General features: G+C 42.4%; 1 long non-coding RNA gene across 1 annotated transcript in view; it reads right to left on the bottom strand.

The window, feature by feature from the left end:
- Window positions 1-1,821: 1,821 nt before the first annotated feature.
- The window catches only part of Gm35479, a 48,482-nt gene continuing 25,473 nt past the window's right edge, over window positions 1,822-24,830 (bottom strand). The window contains exon 4 of the long non-coding RNA XR_375067.1: window positions 1,822-2,085. This is a non-coding gene — a long non-coding RNA (predicted gene, 35479). The remainder of the gene's footprint in view (window positions 2,086-24,830) is intronic.

The following is a 24,830-nucleotide window of genomic DNA, read 5'->3' as shown; positions in this document are numbered from 1 at the left end:
GGTCTCAGCCAGGTGTGGTACTATGAACAAGCAGTCCCAGGAGGACTCCACTGGAGAGAAAGGGAGAGACCCTGTCTCAAAAAAAAAAAAAGAAAAGAAAAGAAAGGAAGGAAGGAAGGAAGGAAGGAAGGAAGGAAGGAAGGAAGGAAGGAAGAAAGAAAGAAAGAAAGAAAGAAAGAAAGAAAGAAAGAAAGAAAGAAAGAAAGAAAGAAAGAAAGAAAGAAAGAAAGAAAGAAAGAAAGAAAGAAAGAAAGAAAGAAAGAAGGAAAGAAAGAAGAAGAAAAGGAGGAGGAGAAAAAGAGAAGAGGGGAAGGAGGGGGAGAAAAAAGAAAAGAAGGAAGGAAGAAAAGGAGGAAGGAAGAGAGGGATGTAGAGGGGGAGGGAAGAAGAGAGGGAGGGGTAGAGAAAGGAAGAAAGAAGGAAAGAATGAAGGGGAGAAAGAAAAAAAGGAAGGAAGAAAGAAAGAATTCCTAGTTTTATTCTTCTTTTCCCTCCTGAATAAACAACATTCTTTTCAAATTCCCTGGATGTGGATAAAGCCAAGGACTGATCTTATTCCAACTGATTTCCCTTAACTGTGTTATTGTAACTGTCTTGTGGTTGAGGATAATACCTAGAAGAGTCTGCTTTGATCTCCCAACTCAGTCCCCTCTATCTCCTGGCTGAGATAGGGGTCCCTGCATCCTTTTCAGCAGTCATCCTGTGATCTCAGCTCTCCTGCTTGGTTCCATCAAGAACTCAGTCCAGCTGGGAACCTCAGCATTTCACCCAGATATATCTCCTTCCAAGTGCACACCTGCAACCCAGAGCTTCCCTACTCTCAAACTGGAATAGAAAGGACTGTCTGCATCATCTCCTGTTTATCTTGGTTATATTTGCTGATATATTTGCTTTTCTGGTCTTCTCTGCTTCTTTCTTTGACTTCCCTTCCCTAGTTATCCATCAAGATGTAGGGAGGCTAGCCATAGATTTATTTTTAATTCCAAATGATTCCTGACCCTGGCTTTGGTACCCCAGGACAACAGAATCCTGGAATTCACAGAACTCCAAGATTTGCCTGGCTCTCTAAGACTGCTTCTTGAATGTCCATCCCTAGACCCTGCTGGCTACTCCTTCCCAGCTGACAGTCCTTAACTATCCAGTCTCTCCTATCACTCCAAGATCCAAGCCACACCAGCCACACCAGTCACACTCAGTCTAATTCAGAAGCTCTTTCCACAGCTCCTACATAATTCCAATTTACATTCTCAAAAAATGTACTATATATGTTAGATCTTTTCTATGGAATGAAAAATCATGTCGTTCTAGAAGATTCAAGTTGCAATGACAGAGATCTTGGAGTCACTATATCTCTACAGCATAGGTAGTATCAATCTCATCCATAACACAGGTGTACCAGAGGCATCTTCCTTCATTGCTTTCTTTCTAATCAATCCACATTCTGCCCATCAGTCTCCATCCCATCTGACTGACAACACAATCTAAAGTTGTCTGCAGGCTTCTCCAAGACCTACAAAAGGCTTTGGGAATTGAACAGACCTGTCTTTGATCTTCTCCTTCTCAGGCAGCGTATGGCTTAAGCATGATTTGTCCCTGGGCCATGGTTCCTCAGGTCTGACCACACTGGATCACTGGCTTTGGAACTTATCACTCTGATTCCCTGGAGAATTTATTCTAACAAGAAATACCTTCTTGCAAAAGCAAATAAAATTTAAAATATGCAAACAACATTTAATTAAAACTTGACTAAAATTGGAAACATCATTGACACTTGTATTTCAGGTATTTATAAATTTCATGCTTCGTTTATCCTTTCTATGTTTAGAATTTAACAATTCAAACTTTAAGTAAATCACTTTGTAATCCAAAAATGTTTTTACAAAGAAGAGAAAAAGAAATGCCTTCCTAGAGATGCACAGACCATTCTTCCCAGCCCTTCAGTCAGTATCACATCTGGATCAGAGATAAAGCCTTTCTCCAGTTAATCTCTTTTCTGAGGCTCTTAAAAGAAAAGCCGGAAGTCTTCGGGGTTGCTTCTGACTTCTGGCCTGTGCTTCACCCAACTACAGGAGGATACTTGACCATCTACAAGTTTGAAAGACAAGAACAACAAAAAGGAGTCAGAGTTTATTTATCAAGTTAATGTCCAACCTATTTTATCAATGTTCAACTGAATATTAGTGCTCTGGATCCATTAGAAGTGTAACCAACCATCAAAAGGCAAAATTGGACTTCTTTCACACGAATGGGACACAACACTAGCCACACCTTATGATTGTTACTTTCCAATCTAGAAATAAGAACAGATATTCAGCTAAATAAATAGAGCTATGGAGGCAAGAAAAGGAAGGATAAATTTTACTCTTTTTATCAATTGTCATCTTTTTCTGAAAGGATGAAAATGCTTTGTTCAAGAACCTTCCATATATCTGGGCAGTAATGGTACATGCCTTTGATCCCAGCTCTTGGGAGGCAGAGGCAGGAGTATTGCTGTGAATTTGAGGCCAGCCTGGCCTACAGGGAAAGTTTCAGGATAGCTAGGACTGTTACACAAAGAAACCCTGTCTTTTAAAAACCAATAAAACAAAAAACAAAAAAGCAAACAAACGAGAACCTTCCATGGTATCCCAAAGGAACTTGACCTTCAAAAAATCTGTTCTTGTTAGTCATACTGAGGTAGAAGGGGAGGGTTCTATAGAGCTTGGCAAGGGTATAACAAATCACAGGGACATGGTGGTAAGTGCTTTTATACAGTTTGTTTTATAAAGACATAATGAATATATGCAGCAATGCTGTGTATCTGAAATGCACAGCTCACTAAGGCTTGACACTCGTCCACAACCCTTCCATTGCCATCACGATTAGATGCAGGGCTTTCTTCTTTCCTGGGGTCCAGCTAATCCTTTCTCCATTATCCTGGTGCCCATTGAAGCGGAGTAGTTTTGTTTTTAAATAGATCTTTAATTTCCCCCTGGGTCAAATCACGATGTGTATATTCTTTCCTTCTGTAGAGTCCTGCTTTGAAATACTGTACTTGGCTCTTCCACTTAATAGCCACTTAATAATATTTAATCATTATAAACACTGATTTCGTTTGAAAAAAAGCTAAACTGACACTAAGTGTGCACATTTTCTCCCAAAGTAGAAGACCAAAATGAAAATGCTTTCAACGGTGAAACAAGCAGATATAATTTCTACTTCACGTCAGACTGGATACATAGTAGTAGACATGAAAAATGCTTTAAGTCATGCTCTTCATTGCAAATTAGTGTAAATGCACCAGAAATTCAACTTGCTTGTGAATGACTGCCAAGTGTGTAAGTGTCTCTTCTGCTCCACCAGTCATGTCCTCTTGCAGGCCATATTCCTGGAAAGGGCTACCAAAAGACAAAGGAAGTGCCAAGGAAGTTGTGAACAATATCATTCGGATGAAATGCAACTAGACCTATGGGTTATTCAGCAAAATCCTCCAGCAAATTTGCTAGTATCAGTGTCCACCAATAGTAATAAGTATAATGGTAGTCATAGAAATGCTATAATCTCAGCTGTAGACAACACAGGACAGAAAAGGCAGGAACTTACTTTATTTTAGGTGTCTGATTTTTCTACTTCAAGAAACTTGGTTTGAGTTCAGAGCAGAGCCTGAAGGAATGGCCATACAGAGACTACCTCACTTGGGTATCCACCCCATAAACAACCACCAAACCCAGTCACTAGGCAGATGCCAACAAGAGCCTGTTGACAGGAACCTGATATACCTGTCTCCTGCGAGGCTCTGCCAGTGCCTGGCAAATACAGAATTGGATGTTCACAGTCATCCATTAGATGGAGCACAAGGTCCCCAATGAAGGAGCCAGAGAAATACCTAGGAAGCTGAATGGGACTGAAGCCCCATAGGAGGAACATCAATCAATATGAACTAACCAGTACCCCCAGAGCTCCTTTGAACTATACCACGAATCAAAGAAAACACATAGTGGAACTTGTGGCCCTAGCTATATATCTAGCAGAGGATGGCCTAGTCGGTCATCAATGGGAGGAGAGGCCCTTGGTCCTGTGAAGGCTCTAGGGCCCAGTATAGGGGAATGCCAGGACCAGGAATGGGAGTGAGTAGGTTGGGGAGTAGGGGGAGGGCATAGGGGATAGGGGATTTTCGGAGGAGAAACTAGAAAAGGGGATAACATTTGAAATGTAAATTTTAAAAATCTAATTAAAAAAACTTGGTTTGATTTTCTTCTTCATAAATACAAAGAAAAAGCAAAGAATCAAGAAAATAAATGCAGCCATTATTTCTCACTAGTCCTTGCTTTTGTTTTTGCTTTTGTTTTGTTTTGTTTTGTTTTGTTTTGTTTTGCTTTGCTTTTGTTTTGTTTTATTTTGTTTTTGTTTTTATTTCCAGCTCCACACCACTTTGGTTACTGCAGCTTTTCTAGTTGGTTTTATGCTCCAGGAAGTGTGAGCCTCTTCGTTTTGTTCTTTTTCAGGATTATCGTGGTTTCTGTGGTTTCCCTGGAGGATAGATTTCTCTATAGCTGAAAACAAATCATTAGGACTGTGGTAGTAATTATGCAAACTTCTTTGGGGACTTTGGGTAGTATTGAAATCTCAGCAATAATTATTTTCCACCTGAGAGTATGGAATATCTTTACACGTTTTGTATTCTTTCATCATTTTTTATAATACTTTGAGCTTTTCATCATGCAATTCTTGAACATGTCATTTTTTTGATCCTATTATCAATGGAATTACATTCTTAAATTTTTTGTTGATCTTTGTAAATATGTAGGATTTATTTTTTGTTGGTCACTTCTATCGACTGATTTTTACTCTCTGTTCTAACTTTTTATTTCTTTCATTCTCTGTCCTTGAGTTGAGTTTGTTCTTTCTTTGGCTCCTTTAACTGTAGAAACATTTCCCATGGGTCTCTCATCCTGGGCACTGCGTCCATGACAGCCCAAGCATGTTGGTGTGTTGGAGGTTTGTTTGCTTTACTAAATAAATGTTTGTCCCTTCACGTTTGTTGATCTTACTTCATATCTTGTTATTTTAACACATACTTCATTTTAACACGTGCTGGTTACACATACTAATGGGCTCAATATGACATTTCATCACCTCTCTGGTCCCTTCCCCATTCCTGCTGATTCCCTGCCTCTTCCAACCAGTCTACCTTCTGTGTGTGTGCACTCGTGCACGTGTGTGTGTGTGTGTGTGTGTGTGTGTGTGTGTGTGTGTGTGTGTGTGTGTGTGTGTGTGTGTGTGTTTCTGCCTCTACAGGTTTAGCTGAAGTTGCCTGCACATAAAGAAGACACCTACTGCTGAGGAGTTGCCTGGCTTTTGATGATCTATGATTAGAACCCCCAGTGTTTAAAATTGTTAGATCTTCTTGATGTATCAAGCTATTTAGAAATATGCAGTGCTACTCTCCCCCTCCTTCTTTCAGCCCTTTTAACTTAAAAGCTATGCTGTTTGGTTTTCATCACTCCTGCTCTTTTTTGCTTACAATTTTCTTTTCCATGGAAAAGGCTTAATGCCCCTTGGTGCCCCCTTGTCCATTCTGCTTGTCTTTAGATCTAAAGCAAGACTCTTGAGGATAGCACGAAGTTGCACAGCACTGTTTCAGCCATTCTACCAAACTCTATTTTTTCTTGCTAGAAATTTAATTTTAATTTAAATCCTTACATTTACAGAAAATAATAACAATGAGACATGAATGACTACTGAAATGTGACAATGATTTCTGTAAGCATCACAGCTTTGTTGGTCCTTGTTTCTTACATTATGTTTGTTTATTTTTGTAGTGAAACATGCTCCCCATTTTTTTTACTGAGAGTCTCACTAGATAACCTGGCCAGGAATTTGCTTCCTAGACTATACTGACCTTGAATTCATAAAAATCTACCTGCCTCTTCCTTCTAAGTGCTGAGACTAAAGGCATGCACTACCATGCCTGGCTTGAAGCATGCATTTTGAAAACACACACACACACACACACACACACACACACACAAAGAGCCTGAGGAAGATTCAGGCCAGGATTACATGTCTTCAAGACCTGAGCAAACCAAAGGCAGTCCAGTTCAGATCTCCAGATGTGCCAGGTCATGAGCTCCATCAACTGACCCCAACACTCCAAAATGAGTGAGTGAACTACCAGGGACCTCAGCATACCCAGATACCCATTAGGACCATAGTAAAGGGTTCTGCCTCAGCCATTATGAACAGTGTTGCTTGGATCTCTAGGTTACCATGTCCTCACTGTCCTCTAGTGATGTTTATATAGATAAATCAGGAGATTGATTCAGTCCTTAGTGAGTGTAGCCCCACCTACAAACCTCACCATGAGCATTTCTTTCTATGTAGTACAGTCCTGTGATCTTCAGAGGAGACAAAAATTCACCAAAGCAATGTATAAACAAAAGAAGACACCCTACCATCTCACATCACTTGCTGGACTTTGTAATATAACTTGAAGGGTAATATTCCTATAAAATTACCTGAAACCATCTGGAATAAAAAGTTCTTTAAATGGCCAGCTCCTAATATTGGCTCTTCTGACTCTGTATGACTCTCTCATCCACCCTGCATGTTCATTCTGCACAGTAGGTGAGTGGTGTCTAACACTTGACACCATGATCTACCTGGAATGGGGTGGCTGAGTCCCAGCCTACATTCCCTCTGATGCTGGATTACAGAGAGCCTTAGCTCATCCACTTGGGTGAGGAATATAAAAAAGAAAACTAAAAGAGAAATTCCCTGGCCTCGAACGCATGTGCTTTGAAGAATTTTTCACCTGGAAAAGCTGCTAGACTTGGGATGACAGCTCCAACAATGTGAATCTGCTGCCCGGTTCCAGATGATAGCACTTCCTACATGTTTCTGCCAGCTGCTGATTGGCCAGTAGTTCTGAGTAACCCTGAAAGGCATCTCCCCACATGGTCTAAGAAATGTGTGCTGGGCTTTCCTAGGGAAATATATGTCATGCAGATGGGAAGCAGTCTTAAAAATATTGAAAATGGCTTCCAAACATCCGGAGCCAATTCCAAAGGCAAAAGTCCTGGTTCTGTGAAATAAAATTAGGAAGCACAATAAACCAACATGGGTGGTAAATTCAATACAATTCCCCTTGATATTTATAGGAACTGGAGGAAACGGCCTAAATAAATGGATGTTTCCCCTCATTTCTGGTTACATGGAAGGAATCAAGTCTAGCAGGATAGAAGTTTAAAAAGCACAGAAGAGAGTCCCCATCATTGCCCAAGCTGCTTGTGAGATGGAATGAGTGCTCACTGCCATCTCTGGCCTCTTCCAGGCTGTGCTCCCTGACCTCAACACTAATTCCACTTCATTGTTATTGTTGGCTAAATTGTCATTATTCTAGTATAATGTAAGGTGCATCAAAAAGAAGACTGGCTTTGTTTCACACTCTTCATTATGTCAGGAGAAAAGTCGTTGAGGATCTCCCAAAGCAGAGCTTGGAACAAGAGCATGAACGTGAGGATTTGTGTGGAAGATGGCCACACAGAAGCCCAGGGTAAAGGAGGGAAGACAGACAAGAAGGGAAAGTTAGTGACCCAGGGTAAGGAAGAGTAGGTTATGACTCGGGACAATGGGATCTCAGCCCTCCTTGTAGCTACTCTTCCCTAGGCACAACTCCTAGACCCATCCAGACTGCCCTGCCAAAAGCAGGAGAAAACACCCCACGGCTCAGAAAGATGACCCAGAGGAAGAGTGGAGCTGCCAGCAGCCCCACTATGCACACGCTGAGAGAAGACATGAGTAAATAAATAATAGTGATTTTTATCTCTGCTCAATTTCCCTTTATAATGTCATCATCTGTTAGGTGCATGGCTTTGATCTCTCTTCATTTTCTTTGAAAAGCATCAAATGCTGGAACTGAGGGACATTAAGTAAAACAAGTCAGACTTTGAAAGACAAATAGTACGTGTTTTCCCTCATATATGTGGTCATTTTTAAAAGTCATCTAGAATATACAGTATTAATTGCTATGAATAAAATGGGGAATAGAGGAGGGAGAAGCTGAAGTTTGAGAACACTATTATGGTTAAATGAAAGGAATAAGTTTAGTGTTCTTCAGAATGGAGCGACTAGAGTTCATAGTAAACTATACTTTTATGAAGAGCCCAAAAGTGTGGCACTTGGAACTCCAAACACAAAGTAGTGGTAAGAAACTTGAAAAACTATTTGCTTTCATTTGATCAATTCCTATTATGCCTTGAAATATCATCCTGTGTCCTCCATAAACATGTATGGCTATCACATTCATCCAAAAATATTTATTAATATTTAAGAAATATTTAGCCACTTAATATTTAGCCACTCTAACTGAATCAATGCATGCTGGATAAATGTATCAAATTATCACACTGCTCCTTTCAAATATGTACAATTGGAATAAAATGAAAAGAAGAACCACATCCCAACAGAGTAAGGTGGTGTACACTTTTAATCCCAGCACTCAATAGACAGGAGCAAGTGTATCTCTGTGAGTTCAAGGCCAGGCTAGTCTACCTAACTAATTCTTGGCTGGCAAGAGGCTACATGGTAAGACCCTATCTAAAGGAGAGGGGTTATAGGTCAGTAGAGCACTTACATAGCACCTGCGAGATGCAGGGTTCAATCTTCAGCATTGTAGAAAGGAAAAAAGGAAGGAATGAAAGTGGAGAGGGAGGGAGGGGAGGAAGGGAGGGAGGGAGGGAGGGAGGGAGGGAGGGAGAGAAGGAAGGAAGGAAGGAAGGAAGGAAGGAAGGAAGGAAGGAAGGAAGGAGAAAGAGAAGGAAGAAGGGAGAGAGGGAGGGAAGGAGGGACAGACGGAAGGAAGGAAGGAAGGAAGGAAGGAAGGAAGGAAGAAAGAAAGAAAGAAAGAAAGAAAGAAAGAAAGAAAGAAAGAAAGAAAGAAAGAGAAGGAAGAAGGGAGGGAGGGAGGGAGGGAGGGAGGGAGAGAGAGAGGGAGGGAAGGAGGAAAGGAAGAAAGAGCCAGAAGATGGGAGGGAAGGAGGAAAGGAAGAAAGAGCCAAAAGATGGGAGGGAGGAAGGGGGAGGAAAGGAAGAAAGGAGGGCACAAAAAAGGAAAGAAAGAGAGAAAGAGAGAAGGTTTCATTTAAGATGTGCATGGGATAGACCAGCAGTGTTGTCCCTGCTTCCCTGCTTAGCCAAAGCCCCCACAGCTCGGGCAGGTGTGTCTCCACAGCTGACACCATTAGTGCCGATGCTCCACCCTTTCCACTTTGGCACCTGCTTTTACCAGGTAGATAGCCTTCATCCTCTGTTCCTTCTGAGTAGGTAACTGCCACTATTTCCCAAGGCTTACCACAGAAATAGCTCCAGCCACTCACAGAGGGGTGACACAGACACACATACCCAGAGGTGGCTGCCTTCCCTTGCCAGCTCCACTCTTGCCACCTCGCCCGCCCCCTTACACCTTGGTGTTGGCTGAGGCTCTCTCTTCCCATTAACAGGGCATCCAGCAGTAGCCGTAGTGCATGCTGGTACATCCTCTGGAGATGTTCTCCCTCTGAAAATGAGGCGGTTGTGAGCAAGGAGTTCCAAATTTTCATTTTATAAAAGAAAAAAATTAAACTAGGGAGCTTCCACCTGGGTGTCAGGAGATAAGAAACAACCTACTTTGCAAAGGCTACACTCACCAGCCCCCATTTGTGAGAACTGATCCAGTGACTTCCCTCAGCGTGCCTGTTCTCAGCCTGAGAATGAGCAGCCAGAGTGAAAGTGATGAGCCCCAAGTGCACACCACTCAGGCCTCCTCCTCAGAATATTCAGTCTGCTGATCTTGTCCAGGGATGTGGGCTATAGAAGACTGCCAAGACAGACTCATCCCCACACCCTCTAAGCTGCCATCCACCAGCCTTGGTTCTTCAAAAATTCTATCTGGTGCAGATTCTGTATGAGTGACACAGAGCACAACCAGCTTTGGGGTGGGAATAGAGAACTCATGAAGAGTGAGGTGGTACACAGGACCACTACTCTTCCCGCATGTGCATACAAAACCCTGTGAGTATTTCAGACTTGACTCCTCAGCTGGTTTTACGCAGTAAGAGATATCATGGGTAAGAAACGTTAGAACAGATTAGCAATCAGACTAGAAACCAAACAGCTGTGGGTAAGGGAACAATGGAATCTGGCATCCTTCCCCTTCAGTCTCCTCTCGTCCAGTTGAGCTGCACCTTGCCTGATCTCTGCTGTGGAGATGTGGGAGAGCCCCATCCTTCTGCAGAGCCAAATGCTCTAGCTCCACTGAGCCAGGCGCTCATCATCTGGACTCAGTCACTTCGTGGTTTATTGTTTCCTTATGATGATCCCTTATTTCATTGTCCTTGAAAATATTAATGTTTTCTATTTTGCATGTATATTTTAATTCTTGTCTTTCATCTCTATATTTGGGTTTGTCTTAAAAGTGCAGTTAAAAAAAATTAAATCAACCAAAAATTTGCCAGACCTTTTAAATGTGGTCCCCACTACAGTTTTGAAGTTGTGACTTTAAGGCTGTGAATTTTTTTCTAGGGAATGAGAGTTCATCTTAAAAGGGAGCAAGGTGAGGCACCATATGGCAAGACTCCAGGCAGGGGGTGTGTGGAGGAATCTCCCATCTCCCCTTCAGGATGAGCTGCTCCCAGTTAACCCCTTAGACCCCAAGAGCACTTCTCAGGGTGCAATGTGGCCATGCTTGCATTTGTTTCTATGTAGACAATTCCTGCAACCCGAGTCAATGATCAGAAAGCTCCAGTTACCAGTGCATCACTGGACAGAGCAATAAGGGTATACAAGGTGAGGTCTTTGAGGCCACAGTAGAGGCATATAAATAAAGAGGCATATAATCCAACAGCTTCTAACTTGACGAGTTCTGTGAGCTCTTCCTGATGGACTAGTCTGCTAGGCCCAAACAGTATTCATGCAAGGAAGTGGTTGTATGCTCTTAGGGTCTATATCACCAAATACAGACCATCTGAGAAGAAACCTGAGCCATACACTGGTGAGGCTCCTTGTTGCACAGATGTCACAGTCAGTTTACAGTGACTGCCTCCATGAGAGAACACCCTGAGCTTATACTCGAGCTTCCTCCTCTACCTGGTGAGCTCACTCTCCCCGGTGCTCAGGTAGCTCTGAAAATTCCCATCATGCTAAAGCGGCACCCTCTTTTCTCAGAGTCCCTATACAATCCTTGCTTCCTTGCCAATGAGCTCTAAACAGTCAGAATTCTTTCTTTTCTTTTTAATTTTTTGAGACAGACTTTCTCTGTACAGCCCTGGCTGGCCTGGAACTCAACCTATAATCCAGGCTGGCCTCAAACTCAGAGATCCACCTGCTACTGCCTCCCAAGTGCTGGGATTAAAGGCCACCACTGCTAACAGAATTCTTGGATGGGTCACACGGCCCCCAATGGAGGAGCTAGAGAAATTACCCAAGGAGCTAAAGGGAACTGCAACCCTATAGGTGGAACAACAATATGAACTAACCAGTACCCGGGAGCTCTTGTCTTTAGCTGCATATGTATCAAAAGATGGCCTAGTCAGCCATCACTGCAAAGAGAGGCCCATTGGACTTGCAAACTTTATATGCCCCAGTACAGGGGAACGCCAGGGCCAAAAAGGGGGAGTGGGTGGGTAGAGGATTGGGGGGTGGGTATGGGGGACCTTTGGGATAGCATTGAAAATGTAAACGAGCGGTTGCCATCTGGGTTCCGGGACTCCGTGGGGCCTAGGAAATTAGTCTGAACAGGTTAGAGGGTGTGCCAGAGAACCGGACAGCTTCTGGGACAGGCGGAAGCACAGAGCCACTGAGGCAGCACCCTTGGCGGGCCACAGACAGCCGGCCACCATCCAGACCAGAGGATAGGTGTCCGCCTGGCTTGGGAGGCGGCCTCAGCCTCAGCAGCAGCGGTCGCCATCTTGGTTCCGGGACTCAGCAGAACTTAGGAAATTAGTCTGAACAGGTTAGAGGGTGCGCCAGAGAACCGGACAGCTTCTGGGACAGGCGGAAGCACAGAGCCGCTGAGGCAGTACCCTTTGCAGGCTGCAGACAGCCGGCCACCGTCCGGACCAGAGGACAGGTGTCTGCCTGGCTCTGGAGGCAGCCTCAGCCTCAGGAGCAGCAGTCACCATCTTGGTTCCAGGACTCCCTGGAACTTAGGAATTTAGTCTGCACAGGTGAGAGTCTGCACCACAGCTTCTGGGAACTGCCAAAGCAACACAGCTTCTGAGAAAGGCCCTGTTTTGGGCCTTCTTCTTCGACCAGGAGGAGGTCCAAAACCAAGATATCTGCGCACCTTCCCTGTAAGAGAGCTTGCCAGCAGAGAGTGCTCTGAGCACTGAAAATCAGAGGAAAGAATCTGTCTCCCAGGTCTGCTGAGAGACGGTAACAGAATCACCAGAAAAACAATCTCTAAACAGAGTCAACTATAACTACTAACTCCAGAGATTACCAGATGGCGAAAGGTAAACGTAGGAATCCTACTAACAGGAACCAAGACCACTCACCATCATCAGAACCCAGCACTCCCACTTCGCCCAGTCCAGGGCACCCCAACACCCCCGAAAACCTAAACCTAGATTTAAAAGCATATCTCATGATGATGGTAGAGGACATCAAGAAGGACTTTAATAAATCACTTAAAGAAATACAGGAGAACACTGCTAAAGAGTTACAAGTCCTTAAAGAAAAACAGGAAAACACAATCAAACAGGTAGAAGTCCTTACAGAAAAAGAGGAAAAAACATACAAACAGGTGAGGGAAATGAACAAAACCATACTAGACCTAAAAAGAGAAGTAGACACAATAAAGAAAACTCAAAGTGAGGCAACACTGGAGATAGAAACCCTAGGAAAGAAATCTGGAACCATAGATTTGAGCATCAGCAACAGAATACAAGAGATGGAAGAGAGAATCTCAGGTGCAGAAGATTCCATAGAGAACATTGGCACAACAATCAAAGAAAATGGAAAATGCAAAAAGATCCTAACTCAAAATATCCAGGAAATCCAGGACACAATGAGAAGACCAAACCTACGGATAATAGGAGTGGATGAGAATGAAGATTTTCAACTCAAAGGACCAGCAAACATCTTCAACAAAATTATTGAAGAAAACTTCCCAAATATAAAGAAAGAGATACCTATGAACATACAAGAAGCCTACAGAACTCCAAATAGACTGGACCAGAAAAGAAATTCCTCCCGAAACATAATAATCAGAACAACAAATGCACTAAATAAAGATAGAATACTAAAAGCAGTAAGGGAAAAAGGTCAAGTAACATACAAAGGCAAGCCTATCAGAATTACACCAGATTTTTCACCAGAGACTATGAAAGCCAGAAGAGCCTGGACAGATGTTATACAGACACTAAGAGAACACAAATTCCAGCCCAGGCTACTATACCCAGCCAAACTCTCAATTACCATAGATGGAGAAACCAAAGTATTCCATGACAAAACCAAATTCACACATTATCTCTCCACGAATCCAGCCCTTCAAAGGATAATAACAGAAAAAAACCAATACAAGAATGGGAACAACGCCCTAGAAAAAACAAGAAGGTAATTCCTCAACAAACCTAAAAGAAGACAGCCACAAGAACAGAATGCCAACTTTAACAATAAAAATAACAGGAAGCAACAATTACTTTTCCTTAATATCTCTTAACATCAATGGTCTCAACTCCCCAATAAAAAGACATAGACTAACAAACTGGCTACACAAACAAGACCCAACATTTTGCTGTTTACAGGAGACACATCTCAGAGAAAAAGATAGACACTACCTCAGAATAAAAGGCTGGAAAACAATTTTCCAAGCAAATGGTATGAAGAAACAACCTGGAGTAGCCATCCTAATATCTGATAAGATTGACTTCCAACCCAAACTCATCAAAAAAGACAAGGAGGGGCACTTCGTTCTCATCAAAGGTAAAATCCTCCAAGAGGAACTCTCAATTCTGAATATCTATGCTCCAAATACAAGGGCAGCCACATTCATTAAAGAAACTTTAGTAAAGCTCAAAGCAAACATTGCACCTCACAAAATAATAGTGGGAGACTTAAACACACCACTTTCACCAATGGACAGATCATGGAAACAGAAACTAAACAGGGACACAGTGAAACTAACAGAAGTGATGAAACAAATGGATCTGACAGATATCTACAGAACATTTTATCCTAAAACAAAAGGATATACCTTCTTCTCAGCACCTCATGGTACCTTCTCCAAAATTGACCACATAATAGGTCACAAAACAGGCCTCAACAGATTCAAAAATATTGAAATTGTCCCATGTATCCTATCAGATCACCATGCACTAAGGCTGATCTTCAATAACAAAAAAAATAACAGAAAGCCAACACTCACATGGAAACTGAACAACACTCTTCTCAATGATACCTTGGTCAAGGAAGGAATAAAGAAAGAAATTAAAGACTTTTTAGAGTTTAATGAAAATGAAGCCACAACGTACCCAAACCTTTGGGACACAATGAAAGCATTTCTAAGAGGGAAACTCATAGCTCTGAGTGCCTCCAAGAAGAAACGGGAGAGAGCACATACTAGCAGCTTGACAACACATCTAAAAGCTCTAGAAAAAAAGGAAGCAAATTCACCCAAGAGGAGTAGACGGCAGGAAATAATCAAACTCAGGGGTGAAATCAACCAAGTGGAAACAAGAAGAACTATTCAAAGAATTAACCAAACGAGGAGTTGGTTCTTTGAGAAAATCAACAAGATAGATAAACCCTTAGCTAGACTCACTAGAGGGCACAGAGACAAAAATCCTAATTAACAAAATCAGAACTGAAAAGGGAGACATAACAACAGATCCTGAAGAAATCCAAAACACCATCAGATCCTTCTACAAAAGGCTATACTCAACAAAACTGGAAAACCTGGACGAAATGGACAAATTTCTGGACAGATACCAGGTACCAATGTTGAATCAGGATCAAGTTGACCTTCTAAACAGTCCCATATCCCCTAAAGAAATAGAAGCAGTTATAAATAGTCTCCCAGCCAAAAAAAGCCCAGGACCAGACGGGTTTAGTGCAGAGTTCTATCAGACCTTCAAAGAAGATCTAATTCCAGTTCTGCACAAACTTTTTCACAAGATAGAAGTAGAAGGTACTCTACCCAACTCATTTTATGAAGCCACTATTACTCTGATACCTAAACCACAGAAAGATCCAACAAAGATAGAGAACTTCAGACCAATTTCTCTTATGAATATCGATGCAAAAATCCTCAATAAAATTCTCGCTAACCGAATCCAAGAACACATTACAGCAATCATCCATCCTGACCAAGTAGGTTTTATTCCATGGATGCAGGGATGGTTTAATATACGAAAATCCATCAATGTAATCCATTATATAAACAAACTCAAAGACAAAAACCACATGATCATCTTGTTAGATGCAGAAAAAGCATTTGACAAGATCCAACACCCATTCATGATAAAAGTTCTGGAAAGATCAGGAATTCAAGGCCCATACCTAAACATGATAAAAGCAATCTACAGCAAACCAGTAGCCAACATCAAAGTAAATGGAGAGAAGCTGGAAGCAATCCCACTAAAATCAGGGACTAGACAAGGCTGCCCACTTTCTCCCTACCTTTTCAACATAGTACTTGAAGTATTAGCCAGAGCAATTGGACAACAAAAGGAGATCAAGGGGATACAAATTGGAAAGGAGGAAGTCAAAATATCACTTTTTGCAGATGATATGATAGTATATTTAAGTGACCCTAAAAATTCCACCAGAGAACTCCTAAACCTGATAAACAGCTTCAGTGAAGTAGCTGGATATAAAATTAACTCAAACAAGTCAATGGCCTTTCTCTACACAAAGAATAAACAGGCTGAGAAAGAAATTAGGGAAACAACACCCTTCTCAATAGTCACAAATAATATAAAATATCTCGGCGTGACTCTAACTAAGGAAGTGAAAGATCTGTATGATAAAAACTTCAAGTCTCTGAAGAAAGAAATTAAAGATCTCAGAAGATGGAAAGATCTCCCATGCTCATGGATTGGCAGGATCAACATTGTAAAAATGGCTATCTTGCCAAAAGCAATCTACAGATTCAATGCAATCCCCATCAAAATTCCAACTCAATTCTTCAACGAATTAGAAGGAGCAATTTGCAAATTCGTCTGGAATAACAAAAAACCTAGGATAGCAAAAACTCTTCTCAAGGATAAAAGAACCTCTGGTGGAATCACCATGCCTGACCTAAAGCTTTACTACAGAGCAATTGTGGTAAAAACTGCATGGTACTGGTATAGAGACAGACAAGTAGACCAATGGAATAGAATTGAAGACCCAGAAATGAACCCACACACCTATGGTCACTTGATCTTCGACAAGGGAGCTAAAACCATCCAGTGGAAGAAAGACAGCATTTTCAACAATTGGTGCTGGCACAACTGGTTGTTATCATGTAGAAGAATGCGAATTGATCCATACTTATCTCCTTGTACTAAGGTCAAATCTAAATGGATCAAAGAACTTCACATAAAACCAGAGACACTGAAACTTATAGAGGAGAAAGTGGGGGAAAGCCTTGAAGATATGGGCACAGGGGAAAAATTCCTGAACAGAACAGCAATGGCTTGTGCTGTAAGATCGAGAATTGACAAATGGGACCTAATGAAACTCCAAAGTTTCTGCAAGGCAAAAGACACCGTCAATAAGACAAAAAGACCACCAACAGATTGGGAAAGGATCTTTACCTATCCTAAATCAGATAGGGGACTAATATCCAACATATATAAAGAACTCAAGAAGGTGGACTTCAGAAAATCAAATAACCCCATTAAAAAATGGGGCTCAGAACTGAACAAAGAATTCTCACCTGAGGAATACCGAATGGCAGAGAAGCACTTGAAAAAATGTTCAACATCCTTAATCATCAGGGAAATGCAAATCAAAACAACCCTGAGATTCCACCTCACACCAGTCAGAATGGCTAAGATCAAAAATTCAGGTGACAGCAGATGCTGGCGAGGATGTGGAGAAAGAGGAACACTCCTCCATTGTTGGTGGGAGTGCAGGCTTGTACAACCACTCTGGAAATCAGTCTGGCGGTTCCTCAGAAAACTGGACATAGTACTACCGGAGGATCCAGCAATACCTCTCCTGGGCATATATCCAGAAGATGCCCCAACAGGTAAGAAGGACACATGCTCCACTATGTTCATAGCAGCCTTATTTATAATAGCCAGAAGCTGGAAAGAACCTAGATGCCCCTCAACAGAGGAATGGATACAGAAAATGTGGTACATCTACACAATGGAGTACTACTCAGCTATTAAAAAGAATGAATTTATGAAATTCCTAGCCAAATGGATGGACCTGGAGGGCATCATCCTGAGTGAGGTAACACATTCACAAAGAAACTCACACAATATGTATTCACTGATAAGTGGATATTAGCCCCAAACCTAGGATACCCAAGATATAAGATATAATTTGCTAAACACATGAAACTCAAGAAGAATGAAGACTGAAGTGTGGACACTATGCCCCTCCTTAGATTTGGGAACAAAACACCCATGGAAGGAGTTACAGAGACGGAGTTTGGAGCTGAGATGAAAGGATGGACCATGTAGAGACTGCCATATCCAGGGATCCACCCCATAATCAGCATCCAAACGCTGACACCATTGCATACACTAGCAAGATTTTATTGAAAGGACGCAGATGTAGCTGTCTCTTGTGAGACTATGCCGGGGCCCAGCAAACACAGAAGTGGATGCTCACAGTCAGCTAATGGATGGATCATAGGGCTCCCAATGGAGGAGCTAGAGAAAGTAGCCAAGGAGCTAAAGGGATCTGCAACCCTATAGGTGGAACAACATTATGAGCTAACCAGTACCCCGGAGCTCTTGACTCTAGCTGCATATATATCAAAAGATGGCCTAGTCGGCCATCACTGGAAAGAGAGGCCCATTGGACTTGCAAACTTTATATGCCCCAGTACAGGGGAACACCAGGGCCAAAAAGGGGGAGTGGGTGGGCAGGGGAGTGGGGGTGGGTGGATATGGGGGACTTTTGGTATAGCATTGGAAATGTAAATGAGTTAAATACCTAATAAAAAATGGAAAAAAAAAAAAAAAAAAAGAAGGAGGACTCTGTGCTGCCCTAAAAGAAGAATGTTGTTTTTATGTTGACCATTCAGGAGTAATCAAAGATTCTATGGCCAAACTTAGAGAACGCCTAGATATACGTAAAAGAGAAAGAGAAAGCCAACAAGGATGGTTCGAAAGCTGGTTTAATAAGTCCCCTTGGCTCACCACTCTCCTCTCCACCATAGCAGGACCTTTAATTACACTTATGCTTTTGCTTACTTTTGGCCCCTGCATCCTTAATAAGTTGGTAGCTTTTATTAGAGAAAGGATAAATGCAGTACAGGTTATGGTACTAAGGCAACAATATCGGGTCCTCCAAGAGGTTGAAAACTCGCTCTAAGATTAGAGCTATTTTCTAAAAGGAGTGGGGAATGAAGAATAAAGATAAAAAATTACTGAACTCTTCCTCACCCCAGAGCCCGACCCCTCCCATCTAGAGATTGTTCCCAGAACACTCCTGAACTCTTCACCCCAGAATGCATTCCTGAACTCCTTACCCTAGAGTTCGAACCCTCCCAACTAAAGACTGTTCCAAGAACATTTTTGAGATAAGGGCCTCCTGGAACAACCTCAGAATGAACCGGGTACATTGCCAAATAATAGGACATGACCCCTTAGTTATGTAGAATTCCCTTGGCAGAACCCCTTGTCCCTTGGCAGAACCCCTTAGTTATGCAAACTTGTACTTTCCCTGCCCCGCTCTCCCCCCTTGAGTTTTTCCTATATAAGCCTGTGAAAAATTTGGCTCGAGGTCGATTCTCCTCTACACCATACTAGGTGCATGAGTTTCGACCCCAGAGCTCTGGTCTATGTGCTTTCTTGCTGTTGCTTCATTAAATCTTGCCCTCAACATTTTGAAAAAAAAAAAAAAGATTTTATTGAAAGGACCCAGATGTAGCTGTCTCTTGTGAGACTATGCCGGGGCCTAGCAAACACAGAAGTGGATGCTCACAGTCAGCTAATGGATGGATCACAGGGCTCCCAATGGAGGAGCTAGAGAAAGTACCCAAGGAGCTAAAGGGATCTGCAACCCTATAGGCGGATCAACATTATGAACTAACCAGTACCCCGGAGCTCTTGGCTCTAGCTGCATATATATCAAAAGATGGCCTAGTCGGCCATCACTGGAAAGAGAGGCCCATTGGACACGCAAACTTTATATGCCCCAGAACAGGGGAACGCCAGGGCCAAAAAGGGGGAGTGGGCGGGTAGGGGAGTGGGGGTGGGTGGGTATGGGGGACTTTTGGTATAGCATTGGAAATGTGTATGAGCTAAATACCTAATAAAAAATGGAAAAAAAAAAAGAAAATGTAAACGAGGAAAATACCTAATTAAAAAAAAGAATTCTTGTGTGTAACTTTCAACCACTGTAACTTTTATTTCCTTCCTCTCTTCCTTCCTTCCTTTCTTCCTCCCTCCCTCCCTCCCTCCCTCCCTTCCTTCCTTCCTTCCTCATTTGGTGATGGTGGCCATGCTGGGGAGCAAAACCAGACTACTCACATGTTAAGCACATGCAAGAATCATCCAGGAAAAACAAACTTGAGTTCTGGAGACAGAATGTGGGGGAGCAAGATTATAACCAGCAGGTGACCCAACCTGATCCCTGCTCAGTGTGACTGACTGTCATCACCCCCATTCCATGCCCAGCCTTCACTTCACTCTAGCCAACTTCTCTACCTAGGCTCGCACAAATTTCCATTTCTGACAGAAGCTGTGTATAGATTCAATGTACTGTGTGACCATCACAGCATGACAACATGAGATCTATTCTCTTTTTTCTGTTAACACTTCATGTTTCACCTTTAAAAAATGTGTAACATATTTAAGGTAGAACCCCTATATTGTCCACATTTCTTGTTTTTTTTATATTACTAATATTCATTTTGATGCCTTCAAATGTGTAATCCTACAAACTTTTAAGCTAAAATGTGCCCTATTTTCTGGATTGGTTTTAGCATTGAGTTGATTTTGGAAACACGAAAGTGAATCAGCAAGAGAGTTTTCCTGGCTGTTCTGAAACGTGCTATATTCCATTTTCTCACTCTCTACATGACTTCTCAAAACTATCCAGAAATAAAAACACTGGACTTAATCTCAAAATTGGCAGCTCTCTGCATCCTGGCTTGGCTCCATGACAATGAGGTGAGAAAAGAACATTACTTCGGAGCTGTAAACTGACCGAAGTGAGTGAAAAGTGACCTGTATCGCCCAGCTTGGATGATGGACTGCTAGGCAGGCAGCTCTGCCAGTCATGTAGTGGATACTGAATCTGGGCATCCTCTTTTGCATGAAACACATACAGCTCTGCGCACATGATGCTTTGAAACTCTGCTGTTTTCAGTCAGCATAGTAGAAGGTGTCACAGTGAATGATCACCTCTGCTTTGCATAGGAGAAGGTGTCACGGTGAATGAGCACCACTGGTTTTCACTGCTCTGTCTTTACGGTGGTTGACACCATTTTATCTACAGCTTTCTAAAAGACGCACCTCTCTACGTGAATTTACTTACTTTGATTTGAAATTGACTTAGACAGTCTGTTCTTTTTTGTGGAACTTTCTGCTCCTGGGGACACAGGGGAAAACAGCTCCAGCAAGTGCTTGGGTGGCCTGCCACATCCCCTGGGAACTTGCCAACCCTGAGACAGCCACTTGGATGTCTGTGGGAGCTTCTATGACCCTCTGCCTGAGGCTTTCTCTGGCCATCAGAGTTCTAGGGTAGACTGGATATTTCAGGAACTTGATGCACCCTAAAAACCCCCAAGAGATGGCAAATACATCCTATTTATCTGGGCCCTCAGTTGGTGATATTTCTGAGGTGTGCTCTACACAGTCTTGTGCATGGAGCCCCACAATCCCTAAGATGGCCTGCTCATTAAAGTCCCATGTTGTGGCCCTTCTTTACTGTTCCTCTTAACCTCACCATGCATCGAAGTGGAAAGTTCTGGTTATGTTGGAGACCCAGTTGTGTCATGTGCTGTTTTTCTGGAAACTGTTTTATGAGAAGATGTTTTGCTGAGGCAGACACATGAGAGGATGTTTTGCTGAGCACAGACACGTGGTGTCTTTCTGGAAGCTGCCTGGTGAAAGGGCATGTGATGTTTGCTGGAGCAGACATTGAGAGGACACGTGATGTTTGGAAAGAGTATAAGTACAACCCAACAGACAGTGGACAATGCTCTGGCATTGCTTCGCTTGCCTTCTTTTCCTATCTTTGCTTGTCAGGACTTCAACGAAGATGAGAATTGACCCAAGGGACTACTTCTAAACAGGTCCACATCCCCCTTGTTCTATTTAGTCATCTTCATCCCGTACTTGTGGTCAGTAGGCTATAAGGAAGGTTCAAGCATTTAAGTGGGCTTCGAAAAATATAAGCCTACAACGCATCCTGAGATCACCTCCTGAATAAATGATGTGCATTTTTCTCAAGCTCTGGGAAAATGCAGATTAAGACAGAGGCTTCTACAAGCTTTGAAAGTGGCATTAAAGAAAAGGTTTGTGGGTGCAGCTAGCAAATGAGTTAAAGAAAAGCAGACATGTGCTTAATGAGTAGAAGCAGGCCAGAGCACCCACCTCCATCGGTTTCATATTAAGTGAGGCAGAGGTACTTGCTAGTTGACAGTGCAATTGTTACAGAAATAATATGATTCTTAAAGTAAGATCGATTCTTGTGGGATCCAGGGCTAACTGAACTGGAAAGAAGTCTAGCAAAGCCAAGTAGCCATTCAATTAAACTTAGTGTGAGAGAGAAGAGCAACTTCAGCCCTGGTTCATGACTTGAAGTTGAGAACTTGCTCATACTTCAGTGGCAGCTTTGGCTCACATTTGCTGTAGGAGTGAACCCACCCTTCAGCCCCAACTCCTGAACACCATCTGGGTAAGGAGCAGGTCCATACTTCGTCTCAACTTTAATTCATCCTTTCAGGTTGGATATCCCACCCATATTTGGGTCCCAACTCCAGCTCCACATTTGAGGTTAAGGAGTCCTCCAATTCTTCAGCCTCATTCCTGGTTGCCATTTGAAGGTGTACCTAGTCATCAGTTCCCAGGTTGTCTTACAAGGTGAGAGAGTTCACAAAGAATCTGGCCTCACACCCAAGTCTTCACCCCCTCTATAGCTCCTCCATATTATACAACCCACAAGGTCAACCAGTTAGACTACCTGGTCCCATGTCCTTCACACTGCCTTTTCTTTTGCCTCCCTGCTCTATCATCTTTCTTTACCTCTCCCAAAGAACAAGGCTGCCCTGGCTTATACAGTATGACTCAACTTCCCAAGGTAGGTTGCTGTTCTTACATTCTCTGGTTGCATAGCTACCCTTCTCTCTTCAGCCTGATTTTAACCAAAAACCCAACACTTCACTCTCTACAAGCATTTCTCTGCTTCTGACTCCTTCTATGTACTTCCTATCTAGCAGCCTAATACTAACCACTAATCCCATTACACTTTCATTCTTTGTCTTTATTTTCTCCACTCAGACCCACCATAACTGATATACTGGCACACATAGTCCTTTTGGTTTCCCTTTACCCTCCCCAGTTGTGTACTTAACAAATGCCTGTTTGTAGTCATTTAACACTGTTTTCACAGTGGGTTTACTGATGGACAGCAACAGTAGTTGCCGGCAGTACTCACATCGCAGTGGAGGTCTGGAGATAGAGCCTGGAGCCTTGAACAAAAATCTAAGTGAGAAAAACATCATCAGGACCCTATTACAACTTAGTCTCTCCAGAACACTGCACACATCATCAGAATAGTGAATTTAACTTTACATGCCAGTAAAGGTCAGAAAGATAGAAGCCATTAGAAGAATGGCAGAGGGGTGAGCTTTAAGAGAGGATACTGTATAAAAATGCATTGGACAGGAAAGTGGAGGGGGGATGTTGGAAGGAGAAAGTTCTAAACTAGGAAATCATGAAAATATAGAGAAAAGAAGAGGGCCTAAAACTGTGAATATATACAAACTATACAGAAATACATTTCATAAGCTTACTGGGAAATTCAATTGAAAAATCAAGAGTTTGAATAGAGGTACTCTCTAGAAATATTGCTTCTAGGCTATTAAATGAAACACCCAGTACCGAGTATATGATAGCTCCCTTCAAGTTGTTAGTCATAGAGACCCCTAAAACAACACAGACTACTGCCATTGCTCTTAGCTACCCACCATATGAATCAACTGAGTGCTTTGGTCACAGGACATAAAGAAAACATGCTAAAGCTGAACTAGAAACCTCATTTATGCTGATTAACCTTCATAGTTCCAGAAAGTGTTGTGTAGTCTGCCGGGTCTGAGAGAAGAGTCACCAGCAGTCATCATCAGCTATGACCCCTGCCAGACAAGGTGTTCCCTCTAGCACAATAGTGGTATGACTATTATAGGAGTAACCATTCACTTTGAGGTTGGATTTGAGGCCCATTTCACAGAAAAGGACTTATACCTGAGTCAGTAAATCTCATAGAGAACCCATGGCTAGCGGCATAAGAGGTCCTTCGAAGAGCCCACCACCATATTTTTGCTAATCAGTCATGTTGTCAAATGCTCTCTAAATATTCATGTGTCTACTTATAGATTAAGGCTATGTACAGCTAGTGCTCTGCCCTAAATGGAACAGCTGTATCACCCTCTCCAACAGGCAGGGAACATCGTGCAAGATGAGGCACAGACCGTGTAAGAGCAGAGGATGGGGAGATGTGCAGCAGGAAGAGATCTTATGAACACAACACAGTGTTTAGACTCGTGAACTCGCTGCAAGCTGGTTGCCTGCACAGAATCTACACAAAATTAGACCCATCAATACTTCATTAGAAATCAGGGAGGAACCATTGAGTTCCCACTTATACTCAAGCAAGAGACTCTAAGCTCAAAGAATCACAGATAAAAAGACACAAAAGTGTGACAGTGACTTGTTGCGGATAAGGGTTACAGTAAGAGAAAGGAAGGCTTGAAAGGGGGAAATGGGGATAAAATAACAAATTTCACCATAAAAATGTGTGAAAGTGCCAAACTAATGATTAGAAAGGACTTGTTAGATACTCAGTGAGTAAAGATGCCTGCCACCGAACCTGACAACAATAGCTCAATCTCCAAGACATGTGTGGTAAAAGGAGGAAGGAAAAAAGTCGCAAACCTAAATAAAAGAAATCTTTCTGAGATAACAGATTACTAGAACTTTCCTACTCACTTTGAGGTCACTGTAAAGCTCAAATGGTTCTTGCTCCATACCTAGTAACTATGTGGAAAAGGGAGAAATCCTGGCTAATGCTATTTCATCAAAGTGGTCCAGGCCAGCATCATCAGAGTCAAACCATTGACACCTTGTGTCTGAGATGACATTTAATGAGAGTAGGAACTCAGCTCATCATACTTCCTCCCAAAAACACAAAGGGAAGAAGGGTGAGGAAGAGCTGGGAAAAGAAGGGGGAATAATAAGGAAGGGACTGAAGTAAAAGTGAAAGAGAGAAGGAAAAGGATACAGGGGTAATTGAGGAAGAGAGGAGTAGAAGGAAAGAAGAGAGGGAGAAGAAAAAGTAGAGAGATGGGGGAGATGGATCAACTAAATTAGTCTTCAAAGAAGTCTTCTTGGGTCTGTTGGCCAGGAGCATGCACCACAAGTGTGAACAATCCAGGGGAATCCTTGCAGAAGATTCAGGATGCCAACAAAAGCCATCTTTGT

This window comes from Mus musculus, chromosome 2, assembly GCF_000001635.26.
Source record: "Mus musculus strain C57BL/6J chromosome 2, GRCm38.p6 C57BL/6J".
Lineage (NCBI taxonomy): Eukaryota > Metazoa > Chordata > Mammalia > Rodentia > Muridae > Mus > Mus musculus.
This window is presented reverse-complemented; position numbering and strand designations above follow the sequence as displayed.